Source organism: Capricornis sumatraensis, chromosome 5 (assembly GCF_032405125.1).
Source record: "Capricornis sumatraensis isolate serow.1 chromosome 5, serow.2, whole genome shotgun sequence".
In the NCBI taxonomy this organism is placed as follows: domain Eukaryota; kingdom Metazoa; phylum Chordata; class Mammalia; order Artiodactyla; family Bovidae; genus Capricornis; species Capricornis sumatraensis.
Genome location: NC_091073.1, coordinates 101,948,542 through 101,972,719, shown reverse-complemented (window position 1 = coordinate 101,972,719; position 24,178 = coordinate 101,948,542). Strand labels below are relative to the sequence as shown.

General features: G+C 40.3%; 1 protein-coding gene across 1 annotated transcript in view; it reads right to left on the bottom strand.

Moving 5' to 3' along the window:
• EXOC4 (exocyst complex component 4) overlaps nucleotides 1–24,178 on the bottom strand; it is an 816,431-nt gene that overhangs the window by 464,143 nt on the left and 328,110 nt on the right. The window lies entirely within an intron of this gene.

The following is a 24,178-nucleotide window of genomic DNA, read 5'->3' as shown; positions in this document are numbered from 1 at the left end:
GGCAACCCACTCCAGTATTCTTGCCTGGAGAATCCCATGGATGGAAGAGCCTGGTGGGCTACAGCCCATGGGGTCGCAAAGAGTCGGACACGACTGAGCGAGCTCACTTCACTTCACTTCAACCTTAACGTAAGTCTCCTGTTACGGTCATTTGTTTTCTAATTCTAATGTAACCTGTTCCCCGTGTGGAATGTAAACATCCCAGAAAGTACTTACAAAAAATATATTGTTGAATGAATGAAGGGATAAACAATGCCCTAACTTAGTAGTATGTTATCAGAATTAGATGAGAAAGTATTATGTGCAAGTCCTTCATAAACTGCCAAGAACATAACACGTGTCAGCAATTTTCTCTGTACCCCCAAAGTGCTATAAATGGTAGGTGTGCCTAATCAATATTTGTTGATGACCATCATATGAGGATCCACATAAAAGACAAAGGTGCGACACCAAAAACAAGGCACAGGAGCCACTAGAAATGTTGGTGTGAAGAAGATTTCACTGGGACTATACAGGCATGATGACAATACATCAAGAGACAACCTGCTTTGATTCCTCTAAATCCCTGTTAGCTACATAAAGACTATTACTGATTCACACAGTAGGGTTAAACTAATCAAAAAGGAGAGACTGGGCAGAATTGAAAAGAAAAAGAAAACAGAAAAACTCCCCCCCCCCACCTCCACCAACAACCAAAATTTCATCTATAGGACCTCTGTAGACTTTTCCAGGTCCATCACCAAGCGTCATCAACACTGTATTTGATGTGATTTCCTCTCTACAGGCTACAAGTCCAAATCTAGCTTACTAAATTACTAATAAACAGCACAAACCCGGTGATAATAGTCTTGAAAATAAAGCTGTCAGAACCAAAAGTAAAGGCCCTGGCCAAAGAAACGTATGGTCTGTGAGTCTCTCGCCTCTGGCGTTTAGCTTTTCAATATTCTGAACAAGAGACACAACCCACCACCTCTCCTCACATGCCTTCTGGTCATCAAGGAAGCTGGGAGCCGTTGTCATGAACGTTCTTGGGGAACATGCTGCTCAAACATCAGAAAAGCAGGGGTCGAAGGACGGAGCATCTCCTCCTCCTCCATTCATTATGCTCGCAGTCTAATCCCCGCTGTCACAGGCCAGGTGACAGGCACCAGGGAAAATGCAGAAAGATGACGGATGGCTGGAGAGGCCGGGGAACTGACAACCGTGCTACAAGCAGAACACATAATCTGCAGAACGAAGGGGGCGAGATGCCCTCGTCATAGTTCCTGGTCCTAACAGGCAGGACAGTGGCTGACCGGCAAAAGCCGCCAGGGCCACCCAGTGACTTCAGGAGGACAGCGTCTTAGCTAGGCCCTTCTTTAAGAACCCGTCTACTTCTAAGCTGTTAGCTCCCAAACTTCTTTTCAGCTAGACTTTGATGTCGTTTATAATAAACATAGTCATGTTAATAAAATAGAAAACCAAGATCTCGAAAAGAAAGGGAAAGAAAGGTTCCTGCAGAGAGGACTATGGTACAATGGGAAGAATCAAAAAGATTTGTGTCAGACTCCAGATATCTACCTATTACTAGTGTTAAGGGTGACAAGAACACTCGAATTTTCGGAGTGTCAACTTTCACATTTATAAAACAAAGATTGCAATAAACTTTTTCAACGATTTAAGAAGTAGGATAATGTACTCCTGGGCATTCAGTACAGTGTCTGACACCTGGTACATCTCAAATAAACAATTAGCTACTTTTCCCTTTAGAATTACTAAGCAGATAAGGATATAAATGATCACATACACACAGGAACATACACTAAAAGTACAAAAGGTTCAAATTCAAAAACTATTATCCATGATCCTTTAGGCAATACCGTACTAGTCAATATCATTTGTGAGATCAATAAAAACATGTCTGTCTTAATTTGGAGTCAACAGCATTGCACTGAAAGTTTGAAACAATTGCTAAGGATACTTACAGAAGAAAACCAGTCTTTCTCTTCATTTTTCAATTAAAAAGAATAAGTATTAGGACTTTCTGGTGGCACAGTGGATAAGAACCCACCTGCCAATGCAGGGACTATGGATGAGTTCAATTCCCCATCTAGGAAGATAACACAAACCTGGAAGCAACTAAGCCTGAGCAACCTGACTACTGCACCTGTACTAGAGAGCCCACCTTCTGCAGCTACTGAAGCCTGAACACTCTGGAGCCCATGTACTGCCTGTGCAAAAGAGCAGCCCCGCTCACCGCAGCGAGAGAAACCCTTCATGCAGCCAGGAGGACCCAGTGCAACCAAACAAACAACTTAAAAAAATCAACATTAAATGTATAGATGTCAAAATGATAAATGCTCTGTGCCAAGAGATTAGATGAAGATAGTATAGCATTAGATAGCCATTGTTGCTGAGCCACAGAAAACAGTATGCCTCACCTGACATTTATAATGTGTTTTGGACTTAAAGTTGGCCTTTCCACATAGAAAAGAACCACATGAAGGTTAACTTAAAAAAAAAAAATTTGAAGTATAATTGAGACTCTTATGTTAGTTTCAAGTGTACAGCAAAGTAACTCAGTTATACAAATATATATACACACACTTTCGCGGGGTTCCCTTATGGCTCAGCTGGTAAAGAATCCGCCTGCAATGCAGGAGACCTGGATTTGATCCCTGGGTTGCTTTTTCAGATTCTTTTCCATTACAGTTTATTATAAGATATTGAATTATCATCCCCAGTGCTGAACAGTAAGTCCCCGGTGTTCACCTATTTTATACACGTAGTGTGTATATGTCGGGGCTTCCCAGGTGGTGCAGTGGTAAATAATCCACCTGCCAATGCAAGAGATGCAAGAGATGTGGGTTCACTCCCTGGATCGGGAGGATCCTCTGGAATAAGAAATGGCAACCCACTCCAGTATTCTTGCCTGGAAAATTCCATAGACAAAGGAGCCTGGAGGGCTACAGTCCATGGGGTCAAAAAGAGGTGGACACAACTGAGAATGCACACACACAAGTATATGTTAATCCCAAACTCTTAATTTACCTCTCCCAACACGTCCCCCTATACCCCTCTATCCTGAATGGTAACCAAAAGTTTGTCTTCTGTGTCTGTGAGTGTCTGTTTGCTAAATAAGTTCAACTGTATCATTTTTTCCTAGATTCCATGCATAAGTGATATCATATATTTGTCTTTGTCTGATCTATTACACTTTCTATGTTTATCTCTAGGTCCATCCATGCAAATGGCATCACTTCATTCTTTTTTATGACTCGAAGGTGAACATTTTTACAGCAAATATTTTGCTTCATAAATACTTTCTAAGAATTATGAACATGCATACAGTACAAAAAATATGGAATTCCTGATTGCATTAATAAATAGGGTTTCAAATTGGTTCTATGAGCCAGATGAATGGTCTCAGAGTTCTCTGAATTCACAGCTGTCACAAGAGGGCTTTTTAAAGATTAAGTCCTTTAGAAAGTACCTATTCTTAAAGCACAAATTACCTCTATGACTTCATGCTGTTGTTGCTGCTCTCAGCACCACCAATCAAGGGTCTGCATGTGTGATTGATGTTTAGTGCTAGATTAAGACGCACACAAAGATAAAACACTTACCCTTACCCTCAAATGACTTACATTATGGACAAGTCAAGAAAATCAAGATTGGCGATGATATTCTGCTGCTATTGGGTCTGGGAGGAAAATACAGGCAATAAGCCACTTTGAGGAAAGGATCATCTTTTGGACTCAACTCTTACCTAGTGTATAATTATCAGCAAAAATACTTTACAGACTATGCAACCCTTGTTCCTAAAATAATTTCTGGTACACAATAGGCACTTGGCAAATGTTTATTAAATAAACGCATGAATAAGCACAGGAAACTATATTCAATATCCCATAGTAACCTATAATGAAAAATAATCTGAAAAAATATATATGTATATAAATAAGCTGCTTTGCTATATGCCTGAAACTTGGTCTTCCCTATAGTTCAAACAATAAAGAATCTGCCTGCAATGCAGGAGACCTGGGTTCAATTCCTGGGTCAGGAAGATCCTCTGGAGAAGGGAATGGCAACCAACTCCAGTATTCTTTTTTTAATTTTATTTATTTTTCCTTTGAACTAAAATTGTTTTACAGAATTTTGTTGTTTTCTATCAAACCTCAACATGAATCAGCCATAGGTATATATATATCCCCTCCCTTTTGAACCTCCCTCCCATCCTGCCCCTCTACTTTGATACAGAGCCCCTGTTTGAGTTTCCTGAGACACACAGCAAATTCCTATTGGCTATCTATTTTATATATGGTAATATAAGTTTCCATGTTACTCTCTTCACACATTTCCCACTCCAGTATTCTTGCCTGGAGAATCCCATGGACAGAGGAGCCTGGTGGGCCATAGTTCATGGGGTAGCAAAGAGTTGGACACAACTAAGCAACTAACACTATTACTACTACTATGCCTGAAACTAAAATAATATTGTAAACCAGCTACACTTCAATTAAAAAGTATATGAATAAGCAAATGAAAAATGGAAAATGATAAAGAATATTTCTTTCAGACCGACTGAATTCTATGTACAAACCACACAGGAACAAGCAGTTGTGTTTTGCATGAAGTATACTCAGTGAGGAATCCATGTTTCAATAAAGTGCTAAAAAACTATATTCATTTAAAATATTACTTGTAGAAGATAATCTACGAAATAGAAACAAATTAGTTATTCCAACCATAAGTTATGTCAATGGCTTACCTATATTTCATTGCTCAATAATATTTTATTCCTAGCTAGTTGTAATGTTACATGGTTCACAATTAAGACAGGTACAAAGTATTACACAGGGTGTAGGAATAAGGTCAAGGGAGGGGTAATAATAGTATCCCTGTAAGATAGCCCACTCTAGTATTCTTGCTTGGAGAATCCCATGGACAGAGGAGCCTGGAGGGGTATAGTCCAGAGGGTCGCAGAGTCAGACATGACTGAAGTGTCGAAGCAGCAGCAGCAGGGGGCTTGGGAGATGTGTCTTGCTCAAGGTCACACACATGCTAAGTCCAGAATTCAAACAATTTTTTCCCAACTATGTATGCTACGATGTTTTTAATATTTTTTTAAAGGGTCTTTGTTGGCTGCGTCAGGGCTTAGTTGCAGCAAGGTGGGGCCTTCTTTGTGTCACGCAGGATCTTTTGTTGTGGTGCGTGCGATTAGCTGCTCACAGGCATATGGGATCTTAGTTCTCCGACCAGGGATCGAACCTGCGTTTCCTGTGTTCCACGGTGGATTGGTAACCACTGGACCACCAGGGAAGTCCCCTGTGCTTAACATTTTATAGTTCCAAGAAACTCACAGGTTGAAACAAATGATGTAGATGATGAGAGACACAGGAAAATTCTAAAATAGGGGAACAGCAAGTCCTGATTTTTTTTCTTAAGGGACTTCCTTGGTGACTCAGAGGTAAAGAATCTGCCTGCAATGCAGGTTTTGACTTGGGTTCAATCCCTGGGTTTAGAAAATGCCCTGGAGAAGGAAATGGCAAACCACTCCAGTATTCTTGCCTGGGAAATCTCTTGGACAAAGGAGCCTGGTGGGCTGCAGTCCATGGTGTGGCAAAAGAGTTGGACATGAATTGGCAACTGAACAACAATGATAACGTGGACTGCAGCCGTCCAAGCTCCTTGGTCCATGGAATTTTGCAGGCAAGAACACTGGAGTGGGTTGCCATTTCTCCTCCAGGGGCTCCTCCTGATTCAGGGATCAAATCCCTGTCTCTTCTGGCTCCTGCACTGGTAGGTGGATGTTTTCCTAAGTCACCTGGGAAGCCCTTGTGCACAGTCCATGGGGTTGCAAAAGAGTTGGACACAACTTAACAACTGACTAAACAGCAACAAACCCTGGTCTTACAGTAGCTTGACACACAAAATGCATTTTCCATGTAATCAACACTATAAATATCACAGTTGGTTATCCAAGTCAATGCACAAAGAAACCTCTTGATCAAAAATGTAAGTGAAGCTTGAGAAAAACAACATTCTATGGATAAAACCATCATGCAGAAAATGTTTCACGGGAAAGACATTTAATGGTTCACCTGAGGCCAGAAACAACATTTCCTGATAAAGCAAGAATTGGAATTCTACTTTACCCCCTCTCTCTGGACTCGCCAGTAGAGGATATCATAACCCCTCCAAACTCAAACTACTCCTGATGGCTCCTTGGGGGTCCAGGGACATGAAGGCAGAAAGACAAGAAAGGGTTGATACCTTTGAGGACAGAACTTGTACAGTCTGCTTGTATTAATGCCTAACCATGAACAGAAACTCATTTTTTTAAAAATCTGTTTCTCCTTTTAAGCAAACAATTCCAATAAGCCTTCTTTGCTGCTGTTGGTGCTTTTTATTATTATTTTTTTAACTGTTACTACACGTCAGTTCTACATGTCTATTCATTTAAGACCCATATATTGTCTTGTGTATTTTTAAGTTTAGCAACAAATGAAAAGGGGAAGATGAAAGGGTCTCAAAGGTCTCACAATAAATGAGCAGTCCTAATATGTAAATGAAGGGTTTTTTTTAAACTTAAAACCTTGTCTATACTTTTTCTTTTCAGCTTTATTAAGATACAGTTAACACCATAAGATATTTAAAATATACACCATAAGAATCTGATCTATTATGTGTCCATCATGAAAGGATTTGCCCAATCTATATAATTAACACATCTCTAACTTCACTTTTTTTTTTTGGTAAGAATATTTAAGTTTCACTGTTAGTACATTTCAATCATACCATACCCTTGTCTCCATTTCTCCTGCTCTGTGTAATTTTTGAAAATGCTGAGGATAAATTCTGGGCTAATACTCATGAAAAACATCCTCCTGCCTGCCAGGAGCCAGCATGAGGAACTCCGCTCATGGCAAAGGTCATGAGGAAGGAGGCTTCGGCATACGCAAAGGCGGGATCAAGCCTCAGGAAACCCCCTGTTCCCGAGCATCTACCCGCTAAACCAGAGTCTGCCTACTTTACTGTTTTATGCTCTCACCTATACCTCTGACTTTACAGGGGGCTGACCCCCCACCACCTCTCTTGGAGAAGGAGTTAACTTGCAGCTCCAGTTAATAAAAATTCCTGGGCGTGACAAGAGTGTTTCAACTTACAAACTCCTCTGAAGGTTCTCTAGCCTTCCTGAGCAGGTTCGTATGGCCACATGTGATTGTTTACAGCCTCCCAACCGTGAGAGGCACGACATGCTTTAAAACTTTCTAAATACAGACTCTTTTGAGAAGTTAGAAAATTATTAGTATAGTATAGTGGGTTGATTAGAAGTTATATTGGTGAAGGGTTTTTCATTTGTTGAGCCAATATTTGCTGCTAAATCTCCATATTCCCTGCTCTTATAATGAATGTAACTAGCATATAGGAAAAATAAGTATTAACCTTTAAGATTAATCACGTTAAACCTTAGGCTAAGTAAATTCCTTTCTTGATTGTAACCCACTACACCCTCACCCTATAGGAATGCAACTTTATTTGGAGGGTGGCGCCTGGTTAAGAAAAAATCACCCCTGGAAAATATAAGTTTTCTGGTTGACTGACCATTATCAGAAAGGGCCATAAAATGTCAGCAGGCCTCATGGCCAGAAGATGATGTAAAACCCCTAAGACCTTTGTATAATTTTATATGAAGCACCTGATTTTGACAAGGGTCAGGTCTGCTGACCCCACATGACTCTGTATTCATCCCTATGTATAACAAAAAGTATATAAGCAAACCTGAAAAATAAAAAAATGGTATCAGTTTCTGGAAAGACTGATTCCCCCGTGTCATTCTTTCTTGTTCTCCGTTTTTCTGGCTGAATTCCCATCTGGAGCGTGGGTGCTCGCCAGGCCTGCTAATTCTGCCCTGGCATTTAAGTTCCACGCGAGAGAGAGCCCAAGGCGGGGCACCCTCCGATATTCAAGTGGGCGCCGGTGGCCTACGTAGGTGGTACAAGCTTCTTGTCTCGAAGCTTTATTGGTATACCACATAAACCAAGTTATTCAGCCTCTTTTTCTCCACTAATTTTCCTACTACACTATTCTTTACTAATCTCTCTTTATATCTGTAATTAAGTAAGTTTTTTCCTAGGACGCCGATTCCGTCTCCCCTTCGAATTACCCTGGATCCACCAGGGCTGGACCCCGGCCGGGAGTTCTCTGACTTCCAACCACCTATAATTTAATATGAACATGGCAAACCCTGTGAGAAAAGCAAGTGATGCTGGTGGATTCCTGTGGTCCTCAAAGCTTATAATGAAATAGGAATGATATGTATCTCTCAGGATGCCATTCTTCCCTGTCAGAAGCATGGGCAGTCATTGACTGGGAGTAAAAATGAGAAATGAAAGAAAGAAAGGAAATTCCAAGGACCAGATCCCTCAGACCAGAGGGAAAAGGGAAGTCCTTTTGGGTTCTACCTAGAGTCACTCACTAGGTATATAAGGTATTATGTAGGGAAAGAACCATCTAAATAAGGGACTGCCCAATGATGGGTGATTGTGAGGATAAATAGTATGTGTTTTGAAGCACAAAGAATGGTACAGTACTGTGCATTGAACTAACTTATTTTCTGGAAACTTCCCTGGAGAAGGAAATGGCAACCCACTCCAGTACTCTTGCCTGGAAAATTCCATGGACGGAGGAGCCTGGTAGGCTACAGTCCATGGGATTGCAAGGAGTCGGACATGACTGAGCGACTTCAGTTTCAGTTTCACCAGGAGCAGGCTACTGGGAAGCAAAGTTGCTTCAAGTTAAGACAATCTCGCCTAGATTTTCAGTTAAAGATCATGAAATGATTCTTAGTAAAAAGTAAAAAATCACATTTTGTAGTTCAAGAACTGAATATACTCCTGCTCCTAGGTAACCAGTGAAATTTATAATAATCTGTTATTTGGGGGGTGGTCTCTTAGTTTAAAATAGGAGGGGAAAAAAAAACAAACCCACCAGTTCCTTAATTATCTTCCTAACAATAAATAAGAAGAGGTTTTGGAGGTTGGGATGCCAAGGAACAAAGAGAAATGAAACAACAGTTTTTAAGGTTATTAATAACTCATCCTGAGCCATCTATAAAACGTGTTCACCTGGAGCGCTTCATGAGCATTAAGTCAAAGAAAGTAACAGGCCCGACTGTTTCTGGAATGGAGTTTGAGATGTGTGCTCTAAGAAGAGCATAATGTGAGGTAGGAGCCAATTGCCAAAGGACCCACAGTCACTGCAGGCAGATTTTTTAATGGTTGATCAATAAGGCACAAGGGAACTTTAACTGACCATCGGTGAGGAACATTCCTATCTTAGTGACATTATCCTCCAACTCCCTTTATTTTAAGGCTACAGCAGGAGACTGCATTGATTCTTTTTTTTCTCTTTCCACTCTTTAACAGCTCTTCTAGTTTTAATTATCTTCCATCTATTATATATATTTTTGTGGCTAGTCAGGTATACCTAACTCAGAGATTCTCGTATGTAAGCTGGAGTTCCAACCTTACTTTTGGGGGCCCTGGTTTCCTAACAAAATGTTTTCAAAGTTCATCCACGTTGTACCATTTACCAGTGCATGTGTGCTAAGTCGCTTCAGCCGTGCCTGACTCTACAACTCTGTGGACCAGAGCCTGCCAGGCTCCTCTGTCCATGGGATTCTCCAGACAAGAAACAGTGGAGTAGGTTGCCACGCCCTCATCCAGGGGATCTTCCTGACCCAGGGATCGAACCTGCATCTCCTGCGGCTACTGCGTTGCAGGCAGATTCTTCACCGCTGAGCCACTGGGGAATTGCATTTATTAGTACAGCACTTCATTTCATTTTATGGCTATTCATTCCACTGTAAGTATATAACACACATATATATTTACTAAGTGATAAACATGTGGGTACTTCCACTTTTTCTGGCTATTATGAACAATGTCACTATGAACACCCATGGATAAGTCTTCTGTGGACATACATTTCCTCTTCAGTATATACCTAGAATTCGAACTGCTGGGTCATATGGTAAATCTATGTTTAACATTTTGAGAAACTAGCAGACTATTTTCCACAAAGTCTATGCCCTAATGTTCATTACTGTTATATTCTTAAATAATTATTTAAAAATAAAATCTGAATGTGTGTGTGTTTGTGTGAGTGTGTTTGAGTTGTGTGGTGCAATGGTCAGCACTCAGAGGAACTGTATTTTGTTCTCCAGAAAAACCCTCTCCCGCCAGCCCTAGATCCCATCTGCTAATTCCTGAAGTGGCTGCAGCTGCTTAAGTCACTGCTGCTGCTGCTGCTGCTGCTGCTGCTGCGTCACTGCAGTCGTGTCCGACTCTGTGCAATCCCACAGATGGCAGCCCACCAGGCTCCCCCATCTTGGGGATTCTCCAAGCAAGAACACTGGAGTGGGTTGCCATTTCCTTCTCCAATGCATCAAAGTGAAAAGTGAAAGTGAAGTCGCTCAGTCGTGTCCGACTCTTAGCGACCCCATGGACTGCAGCCTACCAGGCTCCTCCGTCCATGGGATTTTCCAGGCAAGAGTACTGGAGTGGGGTGCCATTGCCTTCTCCGACTTAAGTCACTAGGTCATGTCAGGTTCTTTTTGCCTCCATGAACTATAGCCCACCAGGCTCCTGTCCACGAGATTTCTCAGGCAAGAATACTGGAGGGGTTTGCCATTTCATCCTCCAGGGGATCTTCCAGATGCAAGGATCGAACTTGTGTGTCCTAAGTCTCCTGTTTGACAGGTGGACTCCTTACCACTAAGCCACCTGGGAAGACCCCCTGTAGGGGCAGCCTTGTCTGTTTCCATCATTAGCAAAGCATTACCATGTGTCACAGGTGACAACTAGGGCACAAGCATTTAGGCATTGGTACAGTTTGGTAACTATCTGTGCTTTCTGTACTGTTTCCATGCGGGTTCATCAGCCATGATTAGAACAGACAATAAGGTTTCTCTCCTCACTCAAGTTTCAGATTGCAGAAGATTTTATTGTTTGCTCAGTAGTTCTTGTTAACATAAAGCAAGAGTGATATGAAAGATGACAGAATGCAGTGAAGATCTCTAATCAGACGAGCCTATCGCAGTGCTGACCTAACACGTATGTTTGACTAGTCAGGAGTCTTCTGATGATGTCTTGCCAGCTGAGTGGTAGATTTATGGTGCGAATAAGCACCAAGCTGAAAACAGATTGGGCCCATCAATCTTATTTTGCCTGTGAAATGGTCTACGATAGAGCCCAGGCCACTGGAAATGATTAGCACATAAATATCCCAGTTCATTTGGAAGAAATGGTATTGTTAAATGCTGTCAGTGTCTTCACACTCAGAGACATGATTAAGTCTAAGCACTCCCAAAGTTTGAAAGCAGAATTATTTTGCAGGGTCCTATGTGACAGGTATAAAGTATAATAACCTAAAATGACTATCAGAAGTAAGAGAGATAAAGGTCTCCTCAAATACAAATTAATTCGAAATACAAGTGGCACAACATGGTAGCATTTAGCTCGCTGACAAAGACAATCAGAGCTGGGATCTAAACAGGAACAACATTATTTCATGGCTCGTTGGAAGCATCTGGATGACTGAAGCACAGGTGGCTTTAAATAGCTCTACCAGTCACTGTTTAGGTTTAATCAGCAATAGTCAACTTTCCAGGCACCCGAAGCAACAATTCTTGCAGTATTCTCAATGAAACAAAACAGGTCTTTCAAGTCAGCTAAACATGAACCATGACATGATCAGCATTCAATTCAGAACTAGACCTGCCGGAGGCATTTTGTTTGTCTATTGTTATGTAGAGCCCAAATAGGATCGTGCATACCCGATGCTCAACCAATAATTGATAAAAATAATCAGTGTTTTACAACCTATAGACCTTCCATTCCTTGCAGCTCTCAATGGCCAACACATGTTTTACTCTAATGGAATATAATATTATTTAAAAAAATACATTACTCTCATTCATCTACAATTGAAATAATGACAATCATGTTTTTTTAAATGAGCCTATTATGTATGAAATCTTAACCTCTGTCCTGCATTAAATGCAGCAAGTTCAATGTCAGCGACCTATGAAAAAAGAATGAATTTGTAGTGAATTTTTATACTCATGTTTGCTCCACTTCTTTTCTGTCAAAATTATATCTTGTACTTATTCTAAAATTTAAAATTTTCCATTTGATCAGTCATGATTGTTGAAAAGCACATAACCCTAAATGTTAACAGTTTATACTACTAGACCCTAAAAATGTCTAGGAATTTCCACCTATGCTCCATAAAAATAAATCATGATCAATTTCAGATTTGACCAACAAAGATGTTTATCACAAAACACTATATTAAACTTCAAAAAATCATTTAAAATGCAGAATAGAGAACCAATTACCAACATATACACAAATATGCATATAACTGATACAAACATTTATAGATATAGATAGATTTATAGATATTAGATAATCATATCTATTACTAGAATATGATGCAGCTATTAAAATATACAGATACTGGAATGAGGCAAGATAAAGATCTGAAAGGTAGAAGCCCATTACGGTAAAAGGTTATAAATTAAAACAACATTGTGATATAAGCCTGTATTAAGTGCCTTATGGCATCTGGTCCCATCACTTCATGGGAAATAGATGGGGAAACAGCGGAAACAGTGTCAGACTTTATTTTGGGGGGCTCCAAAATCACTGCAGATGGTGACTGCAGCCATGAAATTAAAAGACACTTACTCCTTGGAAGGAAAGTTATGACCAATCTAGATAGCATATTCAAAAGCAGAGACATTACTTTGCCAACAAAGGTCCACCTAGTCAAGGCTATGGTTTTTCCAGTGGTCATGTATGGATGTGACAGCTGGACTGTGAAGAATGCTGCACGCCGGAGAATTGATGCTTTTAAACTGTGGTGTTGGAGAAGACTCTTGAGAGTCCCTTGGACTGCAAGGAGATCCAACCAGTCCATTCTAAAGGAGATCAGTCCTGGGTGTTCCCTGGAAGGACTGATGCTGAAGCTGAAACTCCAGTACTTTGGCCACCTCATACAAAGAGTTGACTCACTGGAAAAGACCCTGATGCTAGGAGGGACTAGGGGCAGGAAGAGAAGGGGATGACAGATGATGAGATGGCTGGATGGCATCACTGACTCGATGGACATGAGTCTGAGTGAACTCCAGGAGTAGGTGATGGACAGGGAGGCCTGGTATGCTGCGATTCATGGAGGTGCAAACATGACTGAGAGACTGAACTGAACTGCCTCATAATTATAGTACTGAAGTCTTTGCTGATTTGATTCTTTTGTCTCTCACCTCAGCTGAATCTTATTTTCTTTTTAAATATGCTATTTTTCCGAGGTTTATTCATTCATTTTTGGCTGCGTCCAGTCTTAGTCGCAGCGCTCGGGCTTACGCTTAGTTGCCCATGGCACGTGGCATCTTAGTTCCCACACTAGGGATCAAACCCACCTCCCTTGCACTGCAAAGGATTCTTAACCAGTGGATCACCAGGGCAGGCCTGCACCCCACTCCTCACCAGCTGAATCTTATTCCTGGAACTTTTTATCCTATATGTACTCTGTATGTATGTTTCATAAGATCATTCCCTTAGAAATTTATCTTGAGCAATTCTTTGAGGCCTGGTGAGAAGGTATATCCCACCAGAAAACATGTGATAGTTTACTTAAGGGTAAAACATGTCTACTAGTTTACTTAAGGGTACTACCAACCTGGAACCCATTGTAAACGAACTTCTCACTGTGAAATTTTCTCACATCCCCCAGAGGATGTATATTTTAGCAACGAAGCTGGTTTCGCTAGCAATTTTCCCTCCCTTTGGCCTATGAGTCCCTTACAGGAGGTGGAGAGATTGTGGAAAATAGACTGTATTTCTAGATGATCCATATACTCTATGTTGAGGCTGGAGGTATGCTCCCTCAGGTTGGGTAGGTTCTGGGTTTTGCTTCTATTCTGTGTCTTGCAAGTTCACTCAGGCTTGGCAAATACCCTCAGGATAAAAATTACCTTGGTAGTACTTTCTTTAATATTTTTCTGCATTCCTTTTATGTTTTTTGCTTCAATTATCCTAACTCACTTGCCAACTCATCAAAGCAACTTAACACCTTTTAAGTGTTTTATCCAACATTTAAATTTTTTTTCCTGGGAAGTAGAGGGAAAGTACCGGTCATACTGCTGTGAAGATAAGTCTCCACACAACTTACTCTTCATAGAACTGTCTACAAATAATTTCCCCTCTGAATTAATTTCTTCCAGTCCAAGCACCTTTGGCGCCTGTTCAGATATCCCTACTACTGGCTGATGGTCTTTAATTAATCTTCATAGTTATCTGAAGATAAAGATTACAAATAATCTAAGAAAAATTAAAAAATAAAAACAATAAATGCAGCTCGTCGTAAAGGTAATCATTAACTTGATATAGTAAGATACAATATATAATAAGACACAATTTGATATAGTAAATTATAAAATGAGATGAGAATGAAGTTATCTTTCCAAGTTTGATATCAAGTAATTATATGGCAGTTAAGTTGCTTAACCTGAGTCTTATCAATAAAATAAGGAGAATGAACCACAGAATGTATTCTTGAGAAAATTCTCCATCTAAAATGTCCTTTATAACATATTCTACTCAATGGTTTTATTTACATTTCTGACACTGTATAACCTATATATACCTTCATCAAGTAGATATTTATGCCAGTTATTATAATCACCATATGTAATAATTCTAATGGGATTTTAAATGAAAATCAACTATACTTTTGCTTTGGGATATTAGTTATGCTTCAGGAAAAAATAATTAGTATCATTTGGGGCTGACATTTTTATACTATCTAATTATGATTATCTTATGCTCTTTCTTTTTTATGTGAAGCATCTTAGATTCTGTCTTGATTATCACAAGAATTCCCCAATGTGGATAAATAAAATGGGCAAAACTCATGGCATGTCTGTGCAATTTTAACCTTTCTCAATTATTCACCCCAAAGCAGGTATGAGAACTTTAAACAAACCAGTATAATCAATGGTTTCAAAGAAGTAATTCTGATGGAAACTGATTTAATAGGAAAATATTATTTGAGTTCAATCTGTAGTCAGGAACTCAGCAGTTTTGTGCCTAGGAGTGATCTCATGGAGACATAAATCTAACTGAAAGGCATAGTTCATGACACTAAGAAGTTCATATCGATTGAGGTATAAAAAAGAACACACCAAAAGTTAGAGACAAAGGTATTATAAACTGTACTAAAAGAATGAAAAATAGCATTCCAAAATGATATACCTATCACTGCTGATTTTGGAAATCAACCTAAAGACGCCAGGGAAGATATGTGAAGTTCCAGCTGTTTGACAGGAAAAATATGACACTGTTCCTCTACAGAGCAGCCTTGATATTAATAATACAAGAAAATACATTAGCAAAGCTGACACATACTACAGGACTCCTAATATTGGTACTCAATAAATGCTCCATCTGACTGATCAAAAATAGTGACTCAGCCACAAAACAAAGGAGCTACGTATCAACATTTTCTAAGTGCATCATATCAAATTATTGCTACAACCTCTTCTTGGAAAAATATTTTTCTTTTGTAGTTCTTCAAAGATCGGTGAATCTGCTTTTTACATGTTGTTTTCCCAAAGTCTAAGATACCGACAAGTCTTTTATTAAAATGCACAAAAACAATGATTTGTCAATTTAGCTCAGGAGGGAGCCGAGAGGCAGAGGTAACTAACAAAAAGTCTCTGAAGATACTAGACAACATGAATGAGGCCTAGAAATGGGTGGTCCATGAATATAGCTTCAGTGTGAACTTTTTTTAAAGATGATCAAGCACCACTCTCTCAATACAGAACTAAAGAGAGATTAGTACAAAAAGATGGGAGGTGGGTTAAATGCAAATACATTCAACAAGTACTTATTAAAGTACCAACCATGGGGCTTCCCAGGTGGCACTTAGTGGTACAGAACTTGCCTGCCAATGCAGGAGACATACGAGATGCAGTTTCGATCACTGGGTCGGGAAGATCCCCTAGAGGAGGACATGGCAACCCACTCCAGTGTTCTTACCTGGAGAATCCCATGGACAGAGGAGCCTGGTGGGCTGCAGTCCACAGGGTCGCAGGGAGTCAGACACGACTGAGTGGCTAAGCACACGTAACCACATTACAGGCGCCAAACAAGCTCTTGGCAGCAGTGAGAGTAACAGCCTCCTGTGGTTGTTCCTGTTAACCTTGGAGCTATCCTCCTCTTCTGTTTCCTTCATGCTTCCCATCCAAGCCATCACACAAGTCCTGGCCATTCAGCCTTCTAAACAAAGAGTCCCACCACTTCTCACCACCCTCATCTCTGCTGCTCCTTCAGACTAAGCCACCACCATCTGTCTCCTGACTACTGGTCTCATACTTGGTCTCCGCGCCTCCATCCTTGCCTCCTTTCAGGAGATTCTCAACATTCAAGCCAGAGCAATCCTGTTAAAATGCAAGGCCAATCCAGTTGCCCCTCTCTTCAGAATGTTCCGCTCTCTAGAATGTATGTTCCTTTGTCGGGAATGTTTCTCTCTCTGGGTAGATGTTCCTCTCACCTGAAGTCAAAGCCCAACTCCTTTCAATGACTAGCAGACTCTCTACTATCTGCCCCTTTTCTGGGCTCAAGTCCTTCCACCCCTTCCGATTACACGGCCTGCCCTGCTTTTTCGTGAATACACCGTGCATGTGTCTTCCTCAGGGCCTCTGCCCATCCTGTTCCTTTCGCCTGGTAACATGCTAGAATTAAATGGCTCACTTCCTTACCTCCTTTCAAGACTACTCAACTATTTTCTTCCCAGTAAGCCCTTTCTGGGCACACAAAATGAAAATCAAATAAAATATGAGTTCATTTAAATAATACATTTAGTCAGTAGAAAGGACATATTCTACATACCAGCAACTATAAGCCTATGAAAAACTAAGTTCCTGAAACCTGGCCATGCTGATATCAACCTGAGGAAGACACTACACAGAGAATCCACTAAAATGCCTCACACAAGCACACAGCTGAAGCACACACATACAGTACTGAAACCATGTACAAATTTGACCCAGCCAGCTCTCTCCTCCTGACTGACTATCCTGAGTATTTGCCCAAGTCATTAACTATTCTTTAAGAACATGGTTTTAAAGATAGCATAATACTATAGGGATGCACCAAATATTCACTATTCAACAATTATTAGAAAACCTGCTATATACCAGCTGTTGTGCTAGGTACGGGAGGGGGAAAGTGATTAAAAAAGATACAGCTATGCTTTTATGGAGTTGAGCACAGGATTATGAGATAGACATTAAGCTATCACACAAATATGTATGTAATTACAAATTGTTTTCTATGTTGTGAGACTGGAACAGAATTAACAGGAAAGACCATGATAACTCTCTAACACTTAACAATAATCTCTCTAGTATCTATTGGGAGCTAACTGACTTCAAGGTCAGACAGAGTGACACTTATACAAAGCCTGAAAGCTGAGTGGAAGTTGGTCCATAACGAGTAGAGGAAGGGTGTTCAACTAGGAGGGGAGAACGTGTGACGGCCCTGAGGCAAGAGCTCGGCACATTCAGGGCACAGAGAACATCAAGTCCAGGGTCAGCAGGCTAGTGAAGAAGCAGCATGAAACAGAGAGGGAGGTAGGCAGAGCCAGATCACATAGCAGCAGGTCATGTCAAGCAAAGGATGCCTTAAATCCTAAGCATAATGAGAAGCTATTAAAATATCTGGAGAAGGAGAGTGATGTGATTTAATGCAAATAGATTCCGTGTTTTAAAACTCCAGAGGAACCTCTAACACAACCTGCTCCCTAATTTTTATCTAGATGTTAAGTCTTGCTTCAAAATGCCGCTCCTATCTTCTCCAAAGCAAACTGAAGCCTCCTTCAAATCCCTCTGCCAAGCAGTACCCAGGATCTGTAGCTCCTGGGACCACCATCAACCAAGAGGAAGGCGACAAAACCACAGGCCACTGCCCAAAGCCTACCGCATCGCTCACTCCTGTGTCATCAGTCGATCTCCTGGACGTGACCATCTGTCACCACTCTACTCCCTTCCTTCTAATACTCCAAATTTCTCTGCTCCGGATTCAGATCCTTCTTCCCTCCAAACTCCGAAGCTTCTGTTATCCCTGGTTTTCTCCCATGAACACCATCTCTGCACAGGCCTCAGAAGCACTGGTTATTTCCTCCTTCAGAGGCAGGAGGATAGATGGGGTAGCCTGTGTGGTATCCCAAAGCAGCTTCCAGACCACTGCACCTCCAGCATCTGAAAAATAACTTCTTAAAAATTCTGAGGCTCTAGGGCCCATCCCACTGTGCTGGGTCTCCCTACCTATCTTGTTTCCCTACCACTTAAGAATCTGACTTCCGCTCCATAATCTCCTTCTTACCCAAAGGTCCTCCAGTATCTAGGATGATGTCAACATTTACGCTCTTGGCCCATCAAACACAAAGGCTACTGAGAGCTGTGACACTGTCACCTCCAGTGACTTCCTCTGTTCAACCTCAGGCCCCACAGCGGACACAGATATGAACCCTCCAGCAGGCTCCAGATGCCAGCCACCTCAGGGTCTGCCATTTCAGAGCCTCTCCTCTGGAGGCCCACAGCCAGTGAATAAGTATAAATAAAGTCCTGGATATTGCAGCTCAATGCAAGACAATTCTGATGGGCAAGATCCACCCAGTTGATCCCTGCTGTGTTGGCAGAGGCTCTCAAGAAGCTGTCTCCAATTTCACTTTTCTCTCTGCTAAATCCTAATTCCTCCCTAGACTCTTTCGTAGGTGATGACTCCCATTAGGTATCTTGCACCTTTGTCTCTTTCAGTATCTGCTTCTGGATAACCCCACCTGCAACAGTTGCCCACCCCCTCAGTCCCTGCCCAGACTTACCATCTAACTATGAACTTCTCACTCTACTCACTCAATCTTCTTTACCTACATCATAACTTCCCATCAATAGGCCCTTTATCTTTCTCTCATTTCATTACCTTTTTTTTTAATTAAAAAAAATAATAAAGTGATATTTTTATTGTCCTCCTTATTCATAAAAGATTTCAAGCTGCACAGTGCAAGGCCCACCTCTGCTAACACCATTACTCAACCTTCTATCTTTTCATACATCAGACCTGATGAAAGACAGCCATGGGAGCCCGATTACCTGCCATCTCTGTGTTTTATCAGCCACTGCCATAAACAGACACCAAACAAAGTATACTGGCTAACAAAAACGGGTCCTTCAACACTGCACAGCAAGTGGACCACACTTTCTGGGTAATGCATCTCCCCACTCCACAGCATTCGTATCACCCTTCCCCACTCTCAGGCATCTCAACTATACCACTTTCTCCCTCACTCTTACTGGACGACCCTGCTTTTTTATCCTACCAAGAAAATAAACATCCTGGACATCCTTCATCTTTTCTTTTCCAAAAAAAACAAATGCTCCTACATCTATACGCACTCTAACCTCTTCTAAGCATTTCACGGTTCTCTCAACCTAATGTTAATACCTAAGAGTCCTAGAACACTTTTCAGTTTATTACATAAAGGAAAACACAGCCCTACACAAAATAACCGAAGTGAATTGATAGCACACATTAAACTCTGACAGAAGTTCAATATTATTTAATGAGGTGTGACAATAAAGTAATAAGACAAGTTCCATAAACCAGATTTTTTCAAAATTTATTTTCTTATTGTTTATAAAACTAACAATAAATTATTTCTAAATTTTAAAATTTGGAACAAATGGAAAGTGTAATAAGAGAATATGAAATATGCATGTGTGTGAGAGGAAGAGAGAAAAAGAGAAAGGTTGAGGGGGAGAGAGATCTGGTTAGATCTAAAAAGTGAAAAAGGGTAAGATGCGTGTGTGTGTGTGCACGCGTGCGTGCATGCACGCGCTCAGTAGTGTCCTCCTCTTTGCAACCCTATGGACTACAGCTTACCAGGCTCCTCTGTCCATGGAATTATCCCAGCAAGAATGCTGGAGTGGGTTCCTATTTTCTCCTCCAGGGGATTGTCCCAATGCAGGGATTGAACCTGCATCTCCTGTATTGCAGGCAGGATTTTTTTACCAACGAGCCACCAGGGAAGCCCATGTATGATGTTTATTACATACATATTCACATAATACAGCCCAGTGATTCAGCCAAAGGGAAGGATCTTGACTCGATGACATGAATCTCAATGAAAGCTGTATCTCTAAAAGACGGGAAGTATTAAAGCCAAATCTTTTATTTACTGAAGATTCTACCTCTAAATAATTTCTTGATGAGTAAACTTTCAGAGAGGGCTTCCCAGGTGGTACTAGTGGGAAAGAACCCATCTGCCAGTGTTGGAGACATAAAGAGACACAGGTTCAATACCTGGGTCAGGAAGATCCCCTGGAGGAAGGCAAGGCAACCCAGCCCAGTATTCTTGCCCTGAGAATCTGAGAGACAGACAAGCCTGGTGGGCTACACAGTCCATAGGGTTACACAGAGTTGGACACGACTGAAGCGACTTAGCATGCGTGCACACACTTTCAGAGAGGCAGGCAACATGAAAATATTTCACCTTGTTAAAGTTAGAAAAGCTTTTCAGAATCTGACCTTCTATGGATCTTTTCCTCAGAAAAAAATGCACATATACATTAAGACAAAACCTTACAAGCAATTCCAGGGGTGCACAGGCACCCTCAGGTGTAAACAGAAAAGAATTTTCTGGAGTCAGATTTGGATTCAAATCCCAACTTCACCACTTCCTCTCTCTGTGTCTATCCTTGGTCAAGGCATTTCAACTTTTCCAATCTCCATTTATTGTGTCTATAAACAGTATTTTATCTATAAACACATCTATAAACAGTATAAAAATACATCTTTGCCCTTGAGGACTTATAAAAAAAAAAAGGAAAATTATGTATGTGAACCTCTTTCTAAAATTTTAAAAAGCACAGTGTAAATAACAGCTACTGTAACATGGAATTGGTTGTGTTTTGCTAAACCTCACTATGAAGAAGCTTTAAGAGTCAGATCCTCAGAGGTAAGCAGGTTTAAGTCATAGTTTTATTCTCAGTAATTTTTTAAAAAATGAGGAGGTAGGTAGAAGAAATGGGAGATGCCTAGGTTACAGGGATGGGAGAGTGGGGAGGAGTATGAATGTTCTTTTCAGATCTGTTAAGTGCTACATGATGAAAAAGAAAAAAAAATTACATTTTGTGGTCTTAGAGACAGTATTAGGACAAATAGGTTAGAAGCTTCAAAAAGGCAGATGGGGCTTTATAAAAGGAAAATTTTACCAAGGATAAGTAGAGCATAAAAAAGCAATGCCTGTTTTAGGAGAGAGTTTTCTCCCTTGTAATGTAAGATCTTTATTTTTGTTTTTCCTGAGACAAGCCAGATACACATTGTCAAGGTAGCATAAAAGAGATTTAAAGCAATGACTGGAAAGTCAGAATCAATTCAAATAGTGAAATTCTGGGATTTCATAAAAATGCACTGAGATTAAACCTATAAATAATATTAAGTCAAAGACAATCATTAAGAACTGTGTAGTAGTCAACTTCCCGAAAGTTTACCACTAAATGCCACAGTCATATAGATTACAAATGCGAAGCTAAATATATGTCTAATTATATCTAGTTATGGTGAGTCATATCATATGGTGAGTTATATTGAAGAGCAAATGATCATAAAGCAATGTAAAAAAAGTGTGCTTTTTTTTTTTTTAAATTCTGACGGTACAGAGCAATGAAGCAGCATTTGAACCTCTCATTTTACAAGTACTATAAAATACTAAGGGTTTCCTTGGTGGCTCAGACAGCAAAGAATTTGACTGCAATGCAAGAGACCTGGGTTCGAGCCATGGGTGGGGAAGATGCCCAGAGGAAGGCATGGCAACTCACGCCAGTATTCCTGCCTGGAGAATCCCACGGACAGAGGAGCCTGGCAGGCTACATACAGTCCGTGGGGTCACAAAGAGTCAGACATGACTGAGCGACAAAGCCCACACACACATAAAATACTATATACTATAAATTAGTAAATAGTATTAATATATAAAATGTTATACTGTGTAAAATAGAAGACAGCAAAATAGTATATGGTCTTTACTGACTATAACCACTGATGTGTTAGTAAATGCTTAATAATCAGCTCTTTGGTGGTGGGACAGGGAGAGAAGCCCTAGTTTCTCCTCCTGAGCTGTTGATATACAGTACAATGCTCCCTTGGGATGCCCAACAGCGGCAGTGAATGTAGCCACCAGTCACCACAGGATCACAAGGTAAACAAATGACACTTACAACCATTCTGTACCCAGACAACCATTCTGTATCTCACTGTCAGTACAGTATTTGATAAACTGCATGAGACATTCAATGCTCGTTACATAGGCTTTGCCTTAGATGATTCTGCCCACTGACAGCTCAGGTAAGTGTTCTGAGCACACTTAACGTAGGCAGCGTAAAGTCACGACATTCTGTAAGAGAGGTGTATTAAGTTCATTTTTGACTTCGAGTATTTTCAACCCACGATGGACTTACAGGGATGTAACTCCATCATAACTCGAGGAAGATTTAACACAATAAACATGTATTCATTTTCCCTCGATCCAGTAGAGTTAGTAAACACCCTCTATGAATCCAGTTGCATCATGGTGGAACATTGCATATATATTCATCATTACAAACAATTGAAGAATAGTAACAAAGTTTAACTACTCAAGTCGAAACTGTGGATAGCGTTTTCCCTCCAAAGTACTCACACAAAGCCACGAGGCCTTGCCAGGGTTCTTGTCTGACCTTGTTTCTTCACTGCATGCGCACTGTCGATTGCTCTCCTATTAAGGGGGAATCCCTCGAGGTAAACACTTGCCTTTAGTCATTTTAGGTCTCTTTTACTGAGCAGTGGCCTGGCAAATAGAACATACTCAGGAAGCCACAATTTAGGCAAAGCAGAAGGCTCGTCAGCATGACAGTCAACGGATAACATCGGAAGCATTACATTTAACGAGAGTTACTTCAGTGGTAGCATTCAATGGAATCAAAAGTAAGCTGACTTAACATACGCCTATAGTATCCCTCCAAACCATAAGGCAGGCTGAAAGTAAAAATATCATAATTGGATGCAAGTTTGTTGCAAGTTTATCATATTTAAATAAAAGTTTTATAATTCAGGGCCCAGAATAAATAATTGTTCTGCCAAGCTAATCTTATGGATCTCATATTTTATTATTTTATGTCATGCTTAATTTCATTGTATGTTTCAGACAGTTAAATATGTTGCACACTCTCTTCCCAGGAACAGTGACCCATCTTAAAAGGCAGGGTCTTTTTATGTCCTAGCTAAGTGTTCAATAATTGATGAACAATAATATAACACCATTTTGAGAAACTCAAACTCAAATGACATAATCAAGCATATTGCTAACCTAGAGAACTGTGAGGAATATGAGAATATCTGTCTTTTTCTTCAATTTACCCAACCAAAAAAACAGTCACAGTCTCAGATTAAAGTGTTCGATATTCAAGATCCAGAATCTAGTTTAAAACAAACTCCAAGGAACATTTTGCTATAGAAACTTTAAGCATCTTCTACTAAAAATGCCTTATAAAAATAAATCAAAAGAAAACTTCCTTCCTTCACTTATAATAAGTCAATAAAAGATGACTTAATTTCTTCAAATCATAAATTTTTGCTTGTCCCTCTACATTCTTATTTGGCAAATTAATAAATGCAAACGTCAGAGCCACACTTGTTTGCTTTTCTAAAATCTCTTCTTATGCTGAAGCTGCATGTAGTTGTCTGCAGTGGCTCATTCTCTATCATTCTGTGAACAAAGAGACAGCCATGCAGCTACATTCCCAGCATAAAGCAGGCTCACAAGCACTGATGCAAATTTGTCCATTTTGATCATTTGCATTTCTTCTGTTAATGCTTCTTATGAGAAATCTATAAAGTGATTATAGTCTTCTGATCTTCTTAAAACACAATGGGGACGGAAATATTAGAATGATCAGAGAATGCGTGTGGTAATACAATTTCACTCTGATCTCTTTCATGCACAACTCCATGGAGATCTTGAAGGCGCCTCCTGGCACGCTATAATTATTTATTTACTAAATTTCTGAGTTTGGTGCCATGAAATGTAT